The following is a 21,317-nucleotide window of genomic DNA, read 5'->3' as shown; positions in this document are numbered from 1 at the left end:
GATAATTACAAGCTATCATCCGCACCCCCCTCGAGTCCTGTCGGGTGGATCCTTCAATAAACCTACATTCTTAGTGACATAGAGAGGCACTTTCGTCTATAGGGTTACCAATAAGCTGAGTTTGACAATCAGGGAACACAACACACATTTAAGGGCCCACACGCAAGAAGATGTAACAGTTTGAACGGTTTTGAGTTATGTACACTGAAAAATTCTACTGTTTCCAAACTATCGAACAATACTTTTAGGCAGTTTTTCCTTCTATCAGAAATAACGACATAATTCTTAGAAGATTGGCTGTTTTGTTTTTTGGTTGCCCTAGATTTGTATAGAAAAAATACTGAAAAAACTTCGAACTCGTTTTTCTCCAAGCATATTTTTGTCACACTTTTTGGTCTCTTGCAAGAGCAAGATATAATTACATTCATTTTCGATTAATTAAAAATGTTTTAAATAAAGAATTTGTTGAAAAGTAAGTGAGACGAAACTGAAACGACTATATATTAACATCGAACCGAGAAAATCATGACAAATACCAATGTTTCAAAAATACAACAGGACCACCCAACCAAACTCAAAACCAGGATGTGTCCAACTAAATCAAATCGAATGGTAACCCTATTCATGTAGCAAGTGTCCCACTCGAAGCACAGTGAAGCTATTACGTTTCTTGTGTTGTAACATTGTATTTTATGTCATTATTATTTCTCATTCGGTTTTATGTGAGCTTTCCTCCTTACGGGGCCAACTCAGCCAGCCAGCCAAGCAGCGTGAGCGAATAAGAACGCCGTAAAACCAGATGACATTTAAGTACGTGTTTCGCATTTTAACAGACCAACGAAGTCCGCCTCCAGCGACAAAACCAAAGGCAAAATGGTTGGCTACCGTGCAGTATGTGGGGGGCTCTTTGGGGCAGTGTTGGTGGAGAACAAGTTGTAAATAGCCCAACAAGGTGCTGGTTTCCGTTCGATGTGACAGACGCGTTCCGCATTTGTTAATTTCATGGATGAAATTGATTGAGTTGTTCCAAGATATTACTGGAGGAGGGAACGGACCGAATATCTTGTTTCAAGCTTGATTTCAAATAATCAAATAATCTTTTACTGAATCAAGTTACCAATTGTGTTGATTTCAGAAAAGATTTTATTTATTTATTATTACTTGCGTATATGGAGCCGGATCCTATTATTGGCACTTTTGATTCACTTCGGCAGTGATTTTTTTTTTAATTTACTTAGCTCATATTCGGCTAAAATATGCAACATATTGAAGTGCTTCTTATTGCAAAGTTTCAGACGATTCGGTAGAGAAAAACCCCATGCCAAAAGTGAATCATGGAAGTGCCCAAACATCTCTGCACCCTACTCAGTCTAGGAACACCAAACTGATAATTGAATCAGGTATTGCAATATCATATTAACAATTTTCGGGCTTTCCTAAAAGAATGAAAATTGTCATTGATAGTTAAATATTTCCAGCAGTCCTCAATAGTTAACCAATGAGCAATTGCGGTATCTTTGGTCGTTTCAAACATTTTTTTTTTGTTAATAAATATCAAATATCATAATAAATATAAAATATCAAGCTCTCTGGCGGTGTAGAGTCTGATTAAGAATCCATCCTCTAGGTGGTGCTAGTAAAAATGAATTTTAAATTTTCTCTATCTCAAATTCCTTATCAACTAGAAGGTTGGTGTCTTTGTTCAAGTCCTTCAACAGATTAAGTGAGTGATGCTAGCAATAAATTTTCTTTAATCTTCTGTATTTCAAGATCCTTATCAGCTGATTAATAGCTATTTGACCATGAAAAGTCTGATAGAAAATTCAACCGTTAAGAAACGCTAGTAAAAAATTTTCTTCAATCTACAGTATGTCGATATACTGAGAAAACGAAGGTTCGAGTGTAACGGTGGAACCTAATTGAAGAATAATTTGGTAGTTGATGATACACTCTTCTCTCCATAACTTCATATTCATAATCTTTGTATTGAGCTATAGAACCACGAACAATTCTCGCTGAAAACAGGCCACCATCGGCACACATCGTTAAAGTTCCAATTTTATGTCATTGATCGCTAGTATACGCTAAAACTAAAGGATGGTCCTTTAAGTTTCCTTCTCCTTCCTTGTTAGGATATTATATGTCTCATTTTTCCCTTGGAACACATAATAAACTTTGTGGCGTCGTATAGAGGAAGGATATAGCTTTCAACTGAGACAAAAAATAGCTTGGTGACCATTATAAATTTGTCCGCCATCTTGAATTTTGTTAGAAAACCCGTTTGTTTTTTCACCATTAGCGCACCGCTCGTTGAGAATTCTGCGATCATCATCAGAAAGTTGAAATAAAACTGAGTAAGATAGGCTACAAAAACTAGATGAGCAATGGTATTTACCCTATGAAATGAACGATTTTCTAAATCATGTTCTACGATTTTGACGTATATGACGAGTGCAATCAATGAAAACATCAAATAAACAGGTTTTCAATCATAGATGTTTCAGCTTTTTGATGGTGATCTCAGATTTCTAAACGAGCGCCTAGTATTCGCCATCTAAACGAGTTTTTCTAACAAAATTCTAGACGGTGACCAAATTCAAAATGGCCGCCAAAATTTGTTTAGTCTCAGATGAAAGTTCCTTCCTTCCTCTATACGATTCCACTGAGTTTGCTCTGTGTTCCAAGGGAAATATGAGACATGTCACATGAAGAAATACCCAAGATTTATCAAAAATTGGTCTTTTTCGCAAACTGTTTAGCTAGCTGGCGTAAGAGGGGTCAATCAATTTGAGAAACCCGAAAGTGATCAGTGACATAAAATTGGATTTCTAACGATGTGTGTCAATTGCAGGCTGGTTTCAGCGAGAATTGCTCCTATATTAAAAAAAATGGTTTTCATGGCTTCCTTTTAGTTGATAAGGATCTTCAAATACAGACAGTTAAAGAAAATGTGTTACTAGCGGATAAATTGTCAATTAGATTTTTACCTCCATATAGCCCTCAATCTGCTGAATACTCTCGCCGAAGACACCAACCTTCTGACTGATAAGGATCTTGAGGTAGTGAAGATTGGATAAAATTTGTTACTAGCGCCACCTAGTATATGAACTTCCAATCAGACTCTATACCGCCAGAAAGCTCATTGATCTGCTTAACAGCTTTGCCGAAGACATCAACCTTCTAGCTCATTTGGATGTTGAGATATTCGTTTGAGCTTAATTTTGGAGCCCTCGTGTTCACGCATTTCCCGTTACGTGGAAAATGGGGAGGGGTCAGCGGGGATACCTCAACCAAGGATTGTAAGACCAACTTCCAAATTTACTTCAAATTAATTGATCTACTGGTCTCTGAATTATGGCTATTTAAAAAATCAAGGTTCGTCCCTTGATTTCAAGGGTTAACATACATCCCTTTGCCTTTAGACTCCTCAAATGATATTTTAGTCAGTTTGAGTAAAGTATAATTCAGGGTGGCCAGTGAAAAGTTATTTTCAAATTCCCGGTTTACTTCCGTTTTTTTTCCGGTATTTCAAAAATATTCCAGGTTTTATAATATAATAAAAAATGTTAATTGTTACGACATTTTTTTTACTATTTCAAACGACATTAAGAACGACCAAAAACTGTCATACACCAACGCATTCCTATTAGGGGTAGACGGAAATCAGATTTTTGCTGTGTATTTAAATTTTCTGGGCTTATACTAATTCTGTTAAACTTCAGTTTGATCTAAGGAACGATATTTTACATCAGTCATTTTAGATAATGTTATTATGAAAAAGATAATGTTGTTATGAAAAAGTTTAGTTGTTGTAGTTTATATGATGGGATCGAGTCAATCTTACACAGAAAAAAATCCGTTCTCGTATCCGTGAACAACAGACGTGAACTCGTCAACAAGCAAAAATACACCGCGAACTAGATCATGTATCTGTGACCAATGATGGTAGTTCACGGTGTATTTTTGACAGTTCACGTTTTTTGAGCGTGTACTATGGATTATAGTTTTCACTTCAAACGGACCCACTTACTTAGTAAACTTAATAACGAATTTATCAATTGTTAAACATTTCGTTCCATGTTCATCAGCATACATTTTTTTGTTGTGTTTACCCCCACAAACCCAGAAGTTTTTCTAAGGGCAATTATTTTTGATAAAATATAACAGATAATTCTGGAATGAACCAACTATTTTTGCCATTCCCAAACAAGAAGTGGATGGCAAATATTTAATGAAAACAATAGGTTTAAAATTTACAAAATGTTTCAAATATATTCGGTAAAATATTATTTGAAATTCCCAAAACAGGCGTTGCTTTATCTATATTTATGTATTGAATTCATATGTTTTGAAAAAATAAGTAAAGTGTTCCACAAGTTGTTTCCGAAAAATTATTGAAATAATATTTTTCTTATATTTTGCTTAGAGAAATGTCATTGATAACATAACATAGTAATTTGTAACATGAAATGCTTCATAAAACTTTAAAAACGCTTTTCGCAAGATGTTTCTTTATTTAAAGTTTTTAATTTACTGAATTCACTAGATTTGACATTTGGTAACATTTGTATAAAGAATATGTTGCCACATACCATTCCCTGACTTTCTTGACTAACTGGGGATTCGAACCTAGAAGCTATAGTAAAAATCCACAAAAAATATAAAGTTGGTGGATGTGGTTGTTTATCTGTATGCAATATTTTCCGGTGTTAATTGAAATTCCTGTATATTTCCCGGTTTTCTCCCGGTGATTTGAAATTCCCGGATTTTTACCGGTTTTCCCGATTTCCCGGTGCACTGGTCATCCTGAGTATACTGAGATGTTGATGTAAAACATTATGAAGTTTTGATCCGGATCCTCAGAAAACTCCAAAAGAATTCCCGGAGAACCGAATGGAGTTAATAAATTCGCTCAATAAAATTCTAATTAAATCCATCAGAATTTTGAAAAATCAAATACTATTGAGTTTCTGGTTCGAACATTATCTGTGCTAGATTTATGTGAGGATTCCTATCATAATTCTATGAAATTTAAAAACAAAAATCTTCAAAAATACCTAAGAGTATCCTGTCTTGATTTTGAATAGATTTCTGTGAGCCTTGTGAGAGCTGTGAACAAAGCTGTGTTAGAATACCGATCCGAGCTTTATGATGATTTTGATCACAATCATGAGAGAAGTGAGACCACATCCATGTGAAGGTTCCAAACAGAGAATGCTTACCAGAATTATAATGTCAGTGAAACTTAAACTCTCAATTACACATTAGTTTACTTCATATACCTGTATATTCCAGACTTTACTTGAGACGCTTATAATCGTGGACGTCTGGTCACTTTATTTTAAAATAATGTTCTTTACCAAAGACACCTGTCTGGAGCCTTCTCCTGCTCTACACACAGTGAACTGGACTATCGAAATTCATACATCTTGCCTTATGAAAGATGGAACGATTATAGCAATACGATCGATTTATTTATCGTTTTAGCATTACTTCACATCAAGGCGTCGATAGACACGTGGTGTATGTACGGTTTCATAAGCCAAATTTATGATATCGGGTTGAATTCTTGTGGCGATTTTCCAAAATGGGGATTCTGTGTATTTAGATAGTCCATTTGTCTCAGTGTATGGGTTTGACTCCCGATAAGTTAATGTTAGTGTGCCTCACAACGCAGTAGCATTTTCTGACTGACCTGACCCGTGCTTTCGACCTGTGCTGTTTGGGTTGACCCACGAGATATATGATAGCGAGGCGGTATTAACTCGTACATACTTGACAGTCGTATACCCCTCCTGATCCATACCGATAAGGAAGTTTCGTTCTATATCACAAAACATATACTTAAGGTTTGATGAAAACTGTAACTACTTGAGTTATCTTTACTAGTGTTGTCAACATCTACATACAGAATTACGTCTTAGGCATTTTCATTCTAGCATGACCCAGGGTAGATGTACCAATAGTGGAAGTACTAAGCACGATTAAACTTCATTTGACCACTACCGAAAAGCTTAACACATTACATATACAGTCGACTCTCCACTTCTCGATGTTCTACATCTCGATATCTCTCTCTATGTCGATGATTTCATAAGTCCCTTCAGTCTGCATACATTTTCACTCTCCATATATCGATATCCTCTTTATCTCGATATCTCCATATCTCGATGTGTTTCTATTGATTTTTCGTTCTCAATTTTCTCTCCGTATGTCGATATGACCAACATCGAAGGTTACTAGACCAAAATTTTCGGATTCAAAACAAACTAGGAGCGCGAAATGACGTCTGTTTGTGTATTACTTTCTTGGCAACGGAGTGTTTTTCAATCTAGTATTCATCAAAAATTTGTTCTCTGATCTCTCCCTATCTCGATGGTCCCTGCGATATCGAGATGTGGAGAGGCGACTGTAATTTGCAATTGGATTAGATGGACAAATTGATGTGAAGATTTGCGAAAAAGTTACACGTCTTCTCAGTGAGCATCGAACTCACGACTCCCTGATCTCTAGTTAGGGCGCGTTACCCCTACGCCATGAGAGGACTCATGAACGCAGAAGTTAGCCTGAATTCGATTTCAGCTCAATAATCACGTGGTCCTTTTTCGCAAAGTGCACCTCTTTCGGAAGAATTAGATGCCCATCCAAACACAACGCTTTCTATTGATATCCAATGCCTAGCCCGAGAGCGCATTATTTTTTAGGTAATGAAATAGCACACAACACTAGCCAGCAACTGTACTGGCTGAGGTTTCAATTGTGAGGGTCGTTTGAGAACGTCGCGACCCATTGGAAGCCCGATCGTTTGGCAAAGAATACAAATTGAAATTTTCCAGAAATGATTTAACGAGGTGAGCCATTTTACCCCATATTGGGCGTATTGATCCTATACTTAGTGTTTCGTGTTATTCGTTGTTTAAGCCTAATGTTGGTAATCGTTCAGTCTGTACAGCTTTTGGCTAAAGACGGTGTAAATTGTCTTTTTAATCATTTTTAGTTGGAGTTCCAGAACAATTTCTTGCTAAACTTCTGAAGAAATTTTCAACAGCAGCTTATTTATTCAGCATGGTTCAAACAGCTTACACTTTCCATTAGTTTTCAAAAGAAGTTTAAGTTATTTAGGTTTCATATTAAATTCGGAAATCAACCTCGGTTATTGGTTTCGCCGAGAATCCAACGGCTTATACTTCGGTAATTATTGCGGTGAAATAATGTAAGTGTGTATAACAAAGTTTTACCACATAATTTAGTCAATTTTTTTTGGCAATGACTGTTAATGCAATTAAACTGTGAAAAAATTCTGAACATCTCTTCAGCAATGACTTAATTATGTTGCATTGCTATAGATTGTAAGTCCCATAAAATCCACGTATTTGCAAAGTTTTACGCACACATTCCACCAAATTAGACATATCATCATTGCGCTACCACAAGATACTGTCGCAATGGCAGACAAAGTTATAAATTAATTATTATCGAAGCGCCTGTCTATTCCACGATTATAGTAATGAATGATATGTTTATTCTATTATTATTTTCCTCAAATGTTGTACCTATTATCTACACAAACATAGCTCGAACACGAGCGACAGCAATTGACGTTAGTGGAGTGCTATCGATATCGCTGTTTTGCTTATAACACCTCACACCAGACATCAACGGAACCAGGAGCACCGTGAAGTAGCGCTTCCTCATTATCTCACATAAATTCATATGTCACGGGCGTAATTATTCGTTTTAATTATAGCATGTTGTCTATGTTTCTGTCGAGCCTTGCCATCCGCTTCTCGCGACTGGATCCACGAACACATTGCTCGCGCAGCACCATCGATCACCCCACAAATGGACACCACCCAGTTCTCTCCAGATACAATTTATACATTAATTGTATTTTCATTAGTTTGGGATATTAATTCTCTAATTCATTTTAGATACATTGTGCATACAATATACACGCCACGAGACACGACTCAATATCACCATTATTAGCATACAACGCATTATGCCACTCGAGGGCATTCCGGAGGATTAGTTGACCTCTGACGATCCCACATCCCATCCAATGCATAAACTATCAATTACCTTCCAGGCTGCAGATAGGAGCTTACCGGAATAGTTTCTAGGCGTATAATTTGTGAATAGCAAGCAATCAACTAGTACCGTGGATGCATCAATACCCACAGCGACAAATGTTTAAATACCATTTTCAGTAAGTATTCTGGGTAAACAATTAAAAGTTCTATTACTTAAAGAATAGCTTTATACCAGATATTTATGGGAGTGATACATTTTCCTTCAAAAATAACGATTTTATAAAGAAAAATCGGTAGAATAATGAACGCATATCTTGTCCTTAAATCCGGACACCTGCAGCAAGTGTTGTCTTTGAATCCGGACACTTTTGAATCGAAATCCGGACAATTGTTTCGATTTTGGAATTATTTGTGCAAAAATCACTAAAATTTGTTAGATTTCAATTACATACCATATATTCTTACAATTTGAAATTATTTATGCGACTTCACAGTGCTTGAAATGCAGGAATGATGAGTGAAATTTGTATTTGAATTCCCTGCACTGCACTTCCTTACAGTTCAAACGGTAGTAATAAAAAATCACAACAAATTCGTTTCATTTTTCATTCATGTTGCGTTCTGTAGTTGTTTTACTAGTTTTCCTTCACTATCACATTAGAAATATTTGTCCCACTTCAATTTAACGAGGAGATATAATGTAATGTCCGGATTTAAAACATTTGGTTATAATCCCGGACACCCTCTTTCCACACACCCGCAGTACTCATTTACACCATATTCCATGACTGTAATGACTGTAATTAAAAAAGAAAAAAACTTTCGTTTTATTTCTATTTGAGTTGAAATCACTATCACTATTAACGAAAATAGGGTAAGTGTTCCCTTAAGTTGTGGGTGTTCCTATAGTTGCGGTAGTGCCGTTTTCACTGATTTTATTCCACTAACCATAGAACCAACACTGCCAATCGACGTATTGGCTTTGTTAACACAACGGAATAGTTGAAAACATCATTAAAAATTGCTTTAAAAAATGATGAAATATCACTAAAACTTCTGAAAACTTTTCTCACTTGTACCAATAGTTGCGGTAAAGTGTTCCTATAGTGGAGGATTCCATAAGAAAACAACGGATACCGCAACTATAGGAACACAAATTAAAAATTTACCTCAACTAAAGGAACAGTGTATCAATAGTGGAGGTATTATTTTTCACTGACATGCCGTGGATTACTGCGATGAAATCATTTTTCTCATTAAGCCAATGGTCTTTACTTCGCGTTACAACATTAACATGAACATTAATTGCGCATCTTGAATTTAGGCGTTTAAATGAAGTTCAATCGTACTTAGTACCTCCACTATTGGTACATCTACCCTAAAACATATTTTTTACGGATAAACACTCGACGTGCGTTTGTCAATACTACTACCAAAGACAAATTAAAGACCTCCATGTCCCTTGCAGTTGCCCAAAATTTTATGGCTCATAAGGTAATCTAGAATGCCGTGAAAAGTGTACTGCGATCTGTCAAACTTGGGTACCTTTTGTACTACCGAGGGACCAAATGCAGTACTAGAAGTGGTACTCATTCTGAGCCCGAGTGTGACGGACCTGCTACTACCGAATGAAATTGCGCTGCGAAGAAATGACGTCCAGCCAGAGCAGCGTAACTTGTTTTCATTTTATTAATTATTTGGCAATGGTTACTAGATTAGAATAAACAGTAAAATGATCAGAAGTATCATAAATAGTTGATGTGATTAAAAACTGGCAGAACAACATTTAATTTTTCCTTTAATTAATAAGCATTGTCAGAGTGTCCGGATATTGATACCGTCCGGATTTTGATTCATCACGGTAGTCCTAGACTTTTTTTAAACTTTATAAGTATCAATTCAATTCTTACGTTAGCACACCCAAAAATGGAATGTGATTCAAACATGTCTCTAATTTCTTATATCTAGGTTTTCGGTGTTAGGCAGCACTTATCATCCTAATTTGGTAAAACTAAATTAATCTACAGTCGCCTCTCCACATCTCGATATCGAAGGGACCATCGAGATAGGGAGAGATCGAGACAAACAACACATTTTGATGAATACTAGATTGAAAAACACTCCGTTGCCAAGAAAGCAATACACAAACAGACGTCATTTTGCGCTCCTAACTTGTTTTGAATACCAAAACTTTGGTCTAGTAACCTTCGATGTTGGTCATATCGACATACGGAGAGAAAATTGGGAACAAAGAATCAACAGAAACCAAGGATGGAAATCTAGTGATCATGACAAAATCCATGATGCCTCGCGTTGTTCTTTATCCTGCGATCATAGCAACAACGATTAACTCTTTGTCGTTAAGTTATCACAACAAACTACGCTCCGCGAATAATGCATCGTGTTGCACGTGTGCTTGCGATTAACTGTTCGCGAAAAAAAAGTTTGATTATTTCGAGGATTTTTCCACTTTTACTTAATGACAGTGAATCAAGTGTCATCCAACACGCAGCAACAAAGACATTGTCACATCCTATTCTTGTTGCAACAATTTTATTCCGCAACATGAGTTAATCATCACTTGAGATCGATCACCACGTGCGCAGCGATTTTCTCCGTGTTGGTAAACATTGACACATTATCAAACAGCATCCATAAAACAAATTTGGTTTTGAGTTTAAAATAACTGATCAATTGCGAGTTGAAAAGGTTGCAACAATGTTGCGCTCTGTGATTGTCATGACAATTTTGCTTTTGATTGTGTCCTTATCCGCAACAGTTGCAACAAACGGTTGTAAGCGAGCTTGCTTTGTTGTTTGTTTTTCGTCTCTTTTGATGACAATTTGATTCACTGCTTAATGATCTACCTCCATATATGTTGTTTGTGATTCTAAAACCATTCGGACATTGGTTGAGCGATAAATAATAGCGCGAATGCGGCATGATTCAAGATGATCGCTACTTGTAACAACATCCGATAAACTCTTTGTCCCACGACAAACAGTGCATCGGATGCTTCATATATCAGCTCTACGCACGCGTAATGAAGTGTTGAAATCATGCTGCTGAGAGAGTAACGGCCCTCTTAGATTATTCCAATACTGTGTTGTTGATCGCTAGAGCCGATTTTTTTCCATCCTTGACAGAAACACATCGAGATGTGGAGATATCGAGATAAGGAGGATATCGAGATACGGAGAGAGAAAATGTATGCAGACTGAAGGGACCTATTGATAGATTTAACCTAGCCTACCCTAAATTTAAAAAGCATTTTTCGTGGCAATAAGAGATTGCAATAATTTTTTCCTTGAATTATTATTAAATTCATACGATATTTGTTCCAATGTTTCATCTTTGGATATTCTATGTAATTCATTAAAACTTTACCAGTGAGGGAGCTTCAGAATCATTTTCAAAATTTTATTTCGAATCCTCTATAGAACTTCCTTTCTGGTATACAACAGCTATTCCATATTGGTACAGCATACTAAATGGCTGGCCTGAAAATTTGTATGAAGATCGAGGGGTTGTTCTTAAGACAAAATTTAGATTTTCTGGTTATAAGTGGATACATACATTTTATATATTTGTTGCATTTGATTTAAATGGCCTCAAAAGTTATTTTTTATCATACATGAGGCCCAAATACTTTATTTCACCAAAACACCCTCTCTTCGGGACAACATGTCTACTTAAAGGTTTCAAATAAAAAGACTAACTCTGAATTCATTCAAACTTTTCCCCCATACATGCAATGATCGATAATCGATTCCTTTCCTTCTTACCCGAAATCAACTTTTTCCGCATGAGCTATTTAATTCGGTTTCCGCTTACTTGGAAGATAGCAACTATCGTTTCGGAATCCCATCGCATGTTCGTCTTTGGCAAATGGAGACACGCTGATTGAAGTGCCGAGCAATATCTCTGCGAAAGACAATCACCAATATTTTCACTTTTTACGATGCTCCCTGGAGATGATGGATGAGAGTCAAGCATCGGTCCCGGATGGTCCTTTTTTATGAGGCATGATTGTTCGAATCTTCATGTACGCTGTCGGAACTTGGCGAAAACTTTCTGGTGCCGTAAATTCCCTATGAAGAATAATTTGCATCGTCTGATCTGATGGGAATGCATTCACCGATGTGTGGAAATGCATGCAATTAGTAGAAGTCTGCCACTCGATTTGGATTTATCTAAAGCATCATTCGTCTTTATAATTTAGGAAAAACGGATCGATATTGTTTTCAACATGTTGAGTAAATGTCTTTATTGATTATTACATTTAACAAAAGTTTTCAATTAGCATTTTTTCCTGAAAAATGAAAAATCCCAGTGTTGTCGTATTTAGAAACCAAAAAAAATCCAGTAACTTAAATATTTGAAAAAAAAATTGAATGCTCAAAAACTAGAAAACCCCCAATCCTACTTAATACGAATGTCTGTTTCCACCACAATCCGGTAACATCACGATCCACGGCAGTGCAAGAAAGCTCCCTATCCGTTCCCCCGAAAGCTGGAGCGTATCTTTTTTAGGGTATGTAATCAAGTACATCACGTGATTCATCGTTAATATAATCAGGCGTCATCTGTCGATAATGACATGTACACATCGGGTGGAGCGCGCGCAAATGCGACAGCCGTGGTTGCTGGCCAAAAGTGACGGCACCGCCAATATGGTTGAGCTGGGTGTCCTTTCAGTCCCGGCCAAACTGAGTATCGTTAGATTCTCGCAAGAAGAACTAAAACGTACAGAATGTTGCTTTACTGCCAAGTCTGTGGGGCACTGGGATGGTTTGCGCGCACAGTTGTAAAAAAAACTAGACTAATGATCATTAAATGCTATAATTTTGCAGTATTTTCATCATTTCGGTACGCGTTGATGATGGGACATGTTGCGAGTCGACATTATTGACAGTTGGCGTGTGGTGCTGATGAATTTTGACAAATTGTTGCGATGATGGATGCAGAAAGAAATAGAAGGTAAAAACTTTTACGTATTTTAGAGATTTAACAAGGTACTAAGTAAATTTATATTATTTGGCCTCAAACTGCCATGAAGTATAATCATCTAACATCGAGTTATATGCAGTTAGTGACAAAAGTTAGTAACCGAATGCCATGTTTTCTATACAAAATGCTTAAGTTTGGGGTTCTATATCTCATTTTCTGCTTGTCTGAGATGGCTGATATTTTAATAATGACCTGCAAATAACCTTTAGTTCTGTTTATAGTGAGTAAATTTTTAAATATTTAAAGTAAATATTTCAGGAAATTTTCAAAAAGTTTCAGTGGGTTGTTAAAAGATAAAAGATTTCTGCAATGGACATTTCTTTATATTCTTACTTTTAAATTCTTCATTCTTCTTCTTTGCCAAACAAGCTATTCTATGCTAATCTTATACTACTAAAGTGCAATGAAATACGAAAATATTAAATTATACTACACCCAGTGAAATTTTGCCAAAAGAAAAATAGGTATGTGAGAAAACATTGGACATGGCGCACAATCAGGATTCTTCCTAAGACTATACTAGAGTTCATTCGAAGATAGATCTTGCAAGGAATCCACCTAAAAATTTATGTAAAGGATCTTCCAGCAGATCTACTAGTTATCTTAAAATTAATTCATATAGGAATCTTAAGAGAATTCGTCAAGAAATCAGTTCAAGGATGGCTCCAAGCATTCCCTATGAGATTCTTTTTTATACCATTATAGATATTTACCTGAGTTTCTTCAAGGATCATTTCAGTGTATTCTTTGAAAAATTTAGAAATTCTTCAAGGCACATTTAGTATTTCATTAGAAATTGCACCTAATAGCTCTCTTGGATTTCAGGCCTGAAAAAAAATCCAAAAAAAGGTCTTCAAGGATCCCTCCAAAAGTTTCTGAACAGAAATTCTTTATAAAATGCAAACAGGAACTCATAAAATATTTTTCCTAGAAATAAACTAAATAGTTCCTTCAAGAGCAGTTTACCATTTTTTTTACAAATTAATTTGAAGAAACTCCTCTGGGAATGCCCTAGACATTTTTTAGGAAGTTTACTGAATATCTCAGATAAATATAATTTCTTTAGGAATTCGAGCTGTTTATTTGCAAAGAATTTATACTCTGATTAAAGAATCGCTCCATAAATTTAATAAAACAACATTCTCCTGCAGGATCAAGTTCAGACGATTCTCTAAGATTCCAAGAGAGATCTTACCAAAAAAAATATAGTAATCTCCCTTAAATTCTGTCCAGTGAGGACGTTAATGCCAAGAAGAAGAAGATCTATCGGGGTCGCAAGTTTTATCATCTGCATTCGTACCAATTTGCTCATTTGAAATAAATAAATTCCTTTTAAAATTACCTACATTTAAGCGATTTTTGCGGTTTTCCTAAAATATTGATATGAACATATTAGATGTCAGCAAGCTCAAATTAAGTACGTGGAGTTGTTTTCAAAACTAGTATTCAGCCTTCCATACCGATACACCTGGAGATCACCTCAGCAGACAGAATCACAAATCAACCACGTTCTGATCGATGGACGGCACTTCTCCGACATTATCGACGTCAGGACCTATCGTGGCGCTAACATCGACTCTGACCACTATCTGGTGATGGTGAAACTGCGCCCAAAACTCTCCGTCGTTAACAACGTACGGTACCGACGGCCACCCCGGTACGACCTAGAGCCGCTTAAGCAACCGGATGTCCCAAATGCGTATGCGCAACACCTCGAGGCTACATTACCGGAAGAGGGTTAGCTGGATATAGCACCTCTTGAGGACTACTGGAGAACAGAACAGTCATGCTGCAGTACGGAACCCGACAGAACGTTGAAGGTTATAGACGGAAACGGCAACAGCAGACCCGCCTCTTTCGGGAGATAAAACGCCGCCTGGAGGAGACTGGTAAGGATGCTATCGGAGCTGAACTCATAAAGATGGACCCGGAGAGGCTGGTCATTTGCCTGCATCGGTTGATAGGCACAATCTGGGAAACAGTACAGCTACCAGAAGAGTAGAAGGAAGGCGTAATATGCCCCATCTACAAGAAAGGCGACAAGTGAGGTTGTGAGAACTTCCGAGCGATCACCATTCTAAATGTGGCCTACAAAGTGTTATCCCAGATCATCTTCCGTCGTCTGTCACCTGTAGTAAACGTGTTCGTGGGAAGTTATCAAGCCGGACCAGATCTTCACTGTACGGCAAATCCAACAAAAATGTCGTGAAAACCAGGTCCCAACGCATCATCTATTAATCGATTTCAAGGCGGCATACGATAGTATCGACTGTGTGGAGCTATGGAAAATCATGGACGAGAACAGCTTTCCCGGAAAGCTCACGAGACTGATAAGGTCGACGATGGAAGGTGTGCAAAATTGTGTGAAGGTTTCAGGGGAACAGTTCAGTTCGTTTGGATCCCGCCGGGAACTACGACAAGGCGATGGACGATCGTGCCTGTTGTTCTATATTGCGCTGGAAGGTGTTATGCGGAGAGCCGGGGTACGATTTTAACGAGATGCAGTCAATTTGTTTGCTTCGCGGATGAAATGGACATTGTCGGCCGAACATTTAAAAAAGTGGCAGACCTGTACACCCGCCTGAGTTGGATCGATAGTGAATGCGACCAAGACAAAGTATAAGCTACCTGGTGGGGCCGAGCGCGACAGGGCTCGTCTAGGTAGCAGTGTTACTATAAACGGGGATACGTTCTATGTGGTCGACGAGTTTGTCTACCTTGGATCCTTGCTGACGGCTGACAATAACGTTAGCCATGGAATACGGAGGTGCATCATCAGTGGAAGTCGGATCTACTATAGCCTCCACAAGAAGATGCGGTCAAAAAAGATTCACCCGCACCAAATTTACCATGTACAAAACGCTCATAACAACGGTATTCCTCTACGGGCATGAAACGTGGACGATGCTCGAGGAGGAATTGCAAGCACTTGGAGTTTTCAAACGTCGGGTGCTTAGGACAATCTTTGGATGTGTGTAGAAAAACGGTGTGTGTCGGTGAACCCAGCATCCAGAAGGTGACCTAAGCTGGAAGGATACGATTGCAAGAATGCCGGATAGCAACCCTGCAAAGATGGTGTTCGCTTCGGATCCGGTTGGTACCGTAATCCGGAGGCAAATTGATCACTTTTTTACAACTTTCTGTTGTGTTATCTTACGGAATTCAAATATTGTCAAACAAATTTCGATATGATGATATGATATGATATCAAAAATTAGTTCAGTAATTCATACCAAAGCTAACACAACAGTTTAAATACTCAAAGTTGACATGCAGGCATACCACCAGTGAATTGTTTAGCATGGACATTTATAACTGTATTGCAAAAAGTTTGAATATTTCTATGGAAAAGTGGCCCCTTATAAAAATTAATTAGTTCAAAATCATCATTAGACATCCATTAACTACATAACATGGGCTGACTGTGGATCCAACGTAACCTTCAGCATTCATGGGAGGAAATGTTTTTTGGTACCGACCTGATCAAATTAGCCCCAGTGATCAATTTGCTCCCGGATTACGGTACAAGAAGGCGTGGAGCGCAGCGAGCTAGGTGTGCGGATCAAGTGTGCATCGATTTGGCGAGCGTGAGGCAGAACCGAGGATGAAGAGATGCGGCCACGAATACGACCAAGTATTGTGGGGTGAAATTGTTGATTCAGTGTTATCTGTTTAGATGTTAACTAAATAAATGAATGAATTGTATTCACAAGTGATAAATTTCACCCTGAAATGGGATCTACTTTTTTTAAGTTGAGTTTTAGCTCTAAAATTACATTAACTTAAAGAAAGTCAGTACATGATGAGATACATCGTCGCACTTGTTTTTCTACGTTCAGCTGTATGCCATTGACAACATTTTAAACAGAGCGTGAAAACCCGTGGAAAGTGATCAATTGCACCCGAACTTACGGTATTGCCGTTTGATTGATAATTTAGTACGATGGGCATCTTAAGTACGTAAACATTTTTCTTCGGCATTGCTCTTGACCGTTGGTGATTGATGAACTCTTAAACTACAGGGCTAACAAAGGCGACCATTAAATGGTGCTAAAAATAACCATAAAATAATTATCACTTCTCGCAAGCTGTTTTCGCTTCGCTAGTTTACTTGACCAGAACATTATCCTCGTACTTTTCTAACCGTAAACTCAGTAGAGCCAAAATGCCTCACGTGGAGAGAGAGTCTATTAATTTCCAACCACAGACAAACAGACGTAATTAACAGTCACTAATTTTCCAAGTAGTACACATTGAGGCAGATAAACTATTATATGACCAGATGTGGCCATATATCAGTTGATAGGCCCGAATTGTAACATCTGTGTCATGTGAGTTTAAACATAGTCACGCTAACATTAACGCAGAATGCTAAACATATGATGTTTGGCCGTTTGGAAACTAAATGATAGTATTGAGCGTTATTTTGCTTTTTGAAAAAAAAAATCTAGTATTGATTGTGATTATCTATGCTCCAACCATTAGCGGAAAGGATGCGTCGTAAAATTTTGCCAAGTGCCGTTCAAACGCAGATCGATCCCGACAACACCTGTAATGCTCGGTCAAACTATCGAAATGTCCCCATCTAAGGGTCATCAATTTCACTTTCGCAGCAAACAGTGGCTACTGAACGTTTGGCTTGGCAAGCTTCTTGGCGTTTGGAGGCAGTAAAAATTAATTTTATTACCTTCAAGGGTATGTCTTAAAACGAGCTGGCATATGTGAACGAGGAGGATATACTTTTTACTACCGTCGCAACCCTTATCTCTCAATGGGGTAGTATATGAGATCAATTGTTTCGGCAGCGAGTTTTCCGGATGGAGGATTTCGCTTTCTGTGTTCGTCCGGGGCGATATATTTATCGTTCTCATTATTTTAATTGTTATTATCGTTTTAATTGTTATTTTTGTACGCGATGATTTACTAACCCACCGGGAGAAAGAGGTGCGTACGGTTTACTGAATGTTTGTCGTGGGTTCCGCTGAATGGTTGGGAAGAGCCGACTTCGTCACTTTTGTAGACGCAGCTATGGCGGAAGGGATTCAAAGGTAAAAATTAGCATACAAATGGATGGTTAAACTGGTGGAAATATGAATAATTAATCCGGTTTTCCGGTACCTAATTGAATCTGTATGGAGTTTGGCACAGAAAAGGGGTTCTGCGAAGAAATATGATCTCCAAAATTATTTGAGAAGAGAAAGGTTCACCACATGTGGCAAAGGGACTCTTTTCATTGAATAGGAAATAAAACCCAACGCAAAATAAAGAATATTGCGTTCGTTACTGTGAAATTTTCTGATCAAAATTGGAACATGTATAAGTTTCAATCTTTTCATCAATTTAGAAGACAATTCCTTAAACTCTCATTTATAAGCATCGCAGCAATATGTTTCCACATAAATATGAACCTCGCAATAGTTGAATTAAATAAAGTTACTTAGTGAGGGCGAACATTTTACCTCTATTGGCTTCCTCGTTCCCAAGAAACATTTCTGATGCCGAGTTTCCTTGCTCGCTTTTTCGTAATTTGTTGTCCTTCTGTTTGTGCATTGCCACTTTTTCCAGACTGTGTTTATTTATGTCACCAAGCAATGCGAACAAACAATATAGAATCCGTATCAGCATCCGTTCAGTATTGTTATTGCTGTATGATTATTTTTTCTGTTATTTCACTCTTCCGATCAACAAGAACGATATTCTCCCAGGCCTTTTGAAACGCATCAGTAGAGAACTTCTATCATCTGACGATAAAGCAATTGCAATTAATACCCGATGGGCAGTGCCGTAGCGTGCGGTTGGCCAGGTTGGCACCCGCCAAGGGCGCCAGCCTAAAGGGGGCGCCAAAATGCGTGAATCACTCGGTAAAATTCTCAAAGGTGCATATTAGATTAGGGCTTATTATTAGTAACAATTCAAAAAAAAATAGGACATAATAAAGAAACATACAAAACAGGTTTTGAAAGGCTTTAAAAAATATGCAATAAATATTTCAAAAGATATTGTTCATTCCTATATATATTTTTAAAGTTTGAATTTCAAATAAAAACACATAAACTAAGTTTGTTAATGAGAAGAAACAAAGATTTGTATCATTCAGATTTGTATGTATGCTAAAAGTTAGACTGTATGTTTCGATCACTCGTTTTTTTTAGTAAAATTACAAGAAATATTTTCACAGAATACTGAACATGAATCTAAGATTATCCTGAGTGGGATCCACGAAATTATGGGAAGATTTTCAACAGAAAATTGGGCAAGATTCTCACAGAATCAATTACAAGATTCCCAGCAGCAGGCTCTTGCTTTATCTTGATCGGTCTTTCACATAATTCTAGGCGTCATTCTGATATAATGTTCCGTATTTTTTTCATTACTCAAATCATTTTTTAAACTGCTCTATACCTAGACGAAAATTCTCATACCCGACATAATTCTAGAATTTGTTATATATTTTAACTAGTGTTCCCAGCAAACTTCGTCTTGCCATCAAGTAGTCTGTTGAAAAACGCTATGGATCGTCCCTGGGAGGGAGAAACCAATACAAAATTTCTGTACGTCATAGTGAGCCGAGATTCCGCTGTCACGAACTGTCACTGTGAGCCCAGATCTCAAACATTGGACTAGCATGAAAAAGGCGCTTAACTGATTAAAACACATTTTCGTATTTCTTCAAAAGTGATAAAAATCGAATAAAAATCAATTCATGCACATAATGCAAATAATGTCACGTGAGCACCATTTAATCTGATTGAACATAAAGCATTGAAAAACGCATCGTTCTACTTTTTCCAATGAAAATGAATATTTAGTGCATAGAAAACTGTGGCCTTTTTTCATGTTTGTCAGGAAAGATCGAAAGTGCACAACAAAAGGAAACTTCCGATTTTCTCGAAGCCTGCCTTGATTGTTGTTGGCATACTGGAGTTATCTTGCAGTTCAAAATAACGTTGTCTTATATTTCGTGTGAAGTATCGGTGCCTCCCTCCCAGGATCGTCCCATACAAAATGACAGTTCCATGCACTCTCGTTTTTTCAACGTTCCCGGTGAATATCCTGGGATTTTTATACACACAAACTCGTTGGAACCATTGACGAACAAAACGAAGAAAAAATCATTCAAATCCGTTGACCCGTTCGTAAGCCATTTCGTGACATACAAACACCATTTTTTTTTATTTATATAGATAACCGTAAACATGTTCTACACTAGCTGAAACTCGTTTGGTTTAAAAAAATGCGGTGGAAAAGTTGAATGTAACTATTTAGACTACTTCATTAACATTATTGTTAAAATTTGATCACCTTTCAAGAAGTTTGCATGATTGACATTTTCCATATTCACCTTCTCTTCCACCGTAAAGGTTCTTGGAAAAAACTTTAGATTTTTTTGAATATTTCCATTTTTCGATATCTCACTGTGAAGAATGCTTTCAATTTGAATGGTAATAACAATTCCTTGAAAGTAAATTAAAACAATATATTACAAATATTTTTTTATTGATTTACAAACAGCAGTTTTGCAATGAAGCTTTTAAATAATGTCTTGACTAAATCTACGCAAAATTTCAAATAACAAAAATTTACTTTCAAATCCTAGAGAATTTTCTTTGCTTTCTCTATGAATTTCCTAAAAAATTATATTTCTATAAATGTCCAAAGAAACCATCCTATCATATCTCAGAAAATATAACAATTTTTCCTTTACAATTACTATTATGAGGTTGGTCTTTGTTTAAGAATCATAATTTTGTAAAGAATTGCTATGGCTTTCGAGTTGTATTTCTGGCATAAGCTCTAAAATTCTTTTTAGTAATTCAGAGCGAAAAGTTTTAAAACTCTGCTTGAAAGCAAATGGTCCGACATGTACAGGAGAATTTCTTTAAAAATTTGCATTTCACCAAAATTTACAAATTTTGTTCGAAACATCTAGTAGAAACTGTACATTTTTTTTAGCTATATAAACTCTAAATTTCTTCAGAATTTGTCAATGCATCTTTCAGATATTATTCAAAAGTACTTAGAAAATTTTCATTTAAAAATAAAAGAATACTCATTTTTTCTTGCAGGAGATTTAGTCAATAATTTAATATGTTCTGATCTCAAGGAAATAATAAGGACTGTTCATTTAAGAAAAAGGACACCTAAATATTAGCATTTTGGTGTAAAAATTCCATAAAAACAAATAAAATTTTGTTTCAGTGTGATCTCAAGTGTTTATTTTGACAGCAGACAAAAGTTGACACAAAAAAAATTATAAATTCTAAACGATGGGTC

General features: G+C 36.8%; 1 protein-coding gene across 1 annotated transcript in view; it reads right to left on the bottom strand.

Moving 5' to 3' along the window:
• The window catches only part of LOC5563987 (homeobox protein Nkx-6.1), a 175,818-nt gene that overhangs the window by 117,567 nt on the left and 36,934 nt on the right, over window positions 1-21,317 (bottom strand). The window lies entirely within an intron of this gene.

This window comes from Aedes aegypti, chromosome 3, assembly GCF_002204515.2.
Source record: "Aedes aegypti strain LVP_AGWG chromosome 3, AaegL5.0 Primary Assembly, whole genome shotgun sequence".
NCBI classification, from domain to species: Eukaryota; Metazoa; Arthropoda; class Insecta; order Diptera; family Culicidae; genus Aedes; species Aedes aegypti.
Note: the sequence above shows the minus strand (reverse complement) of the source record. Positions and strands in the feature narration are given on the sequence as shown.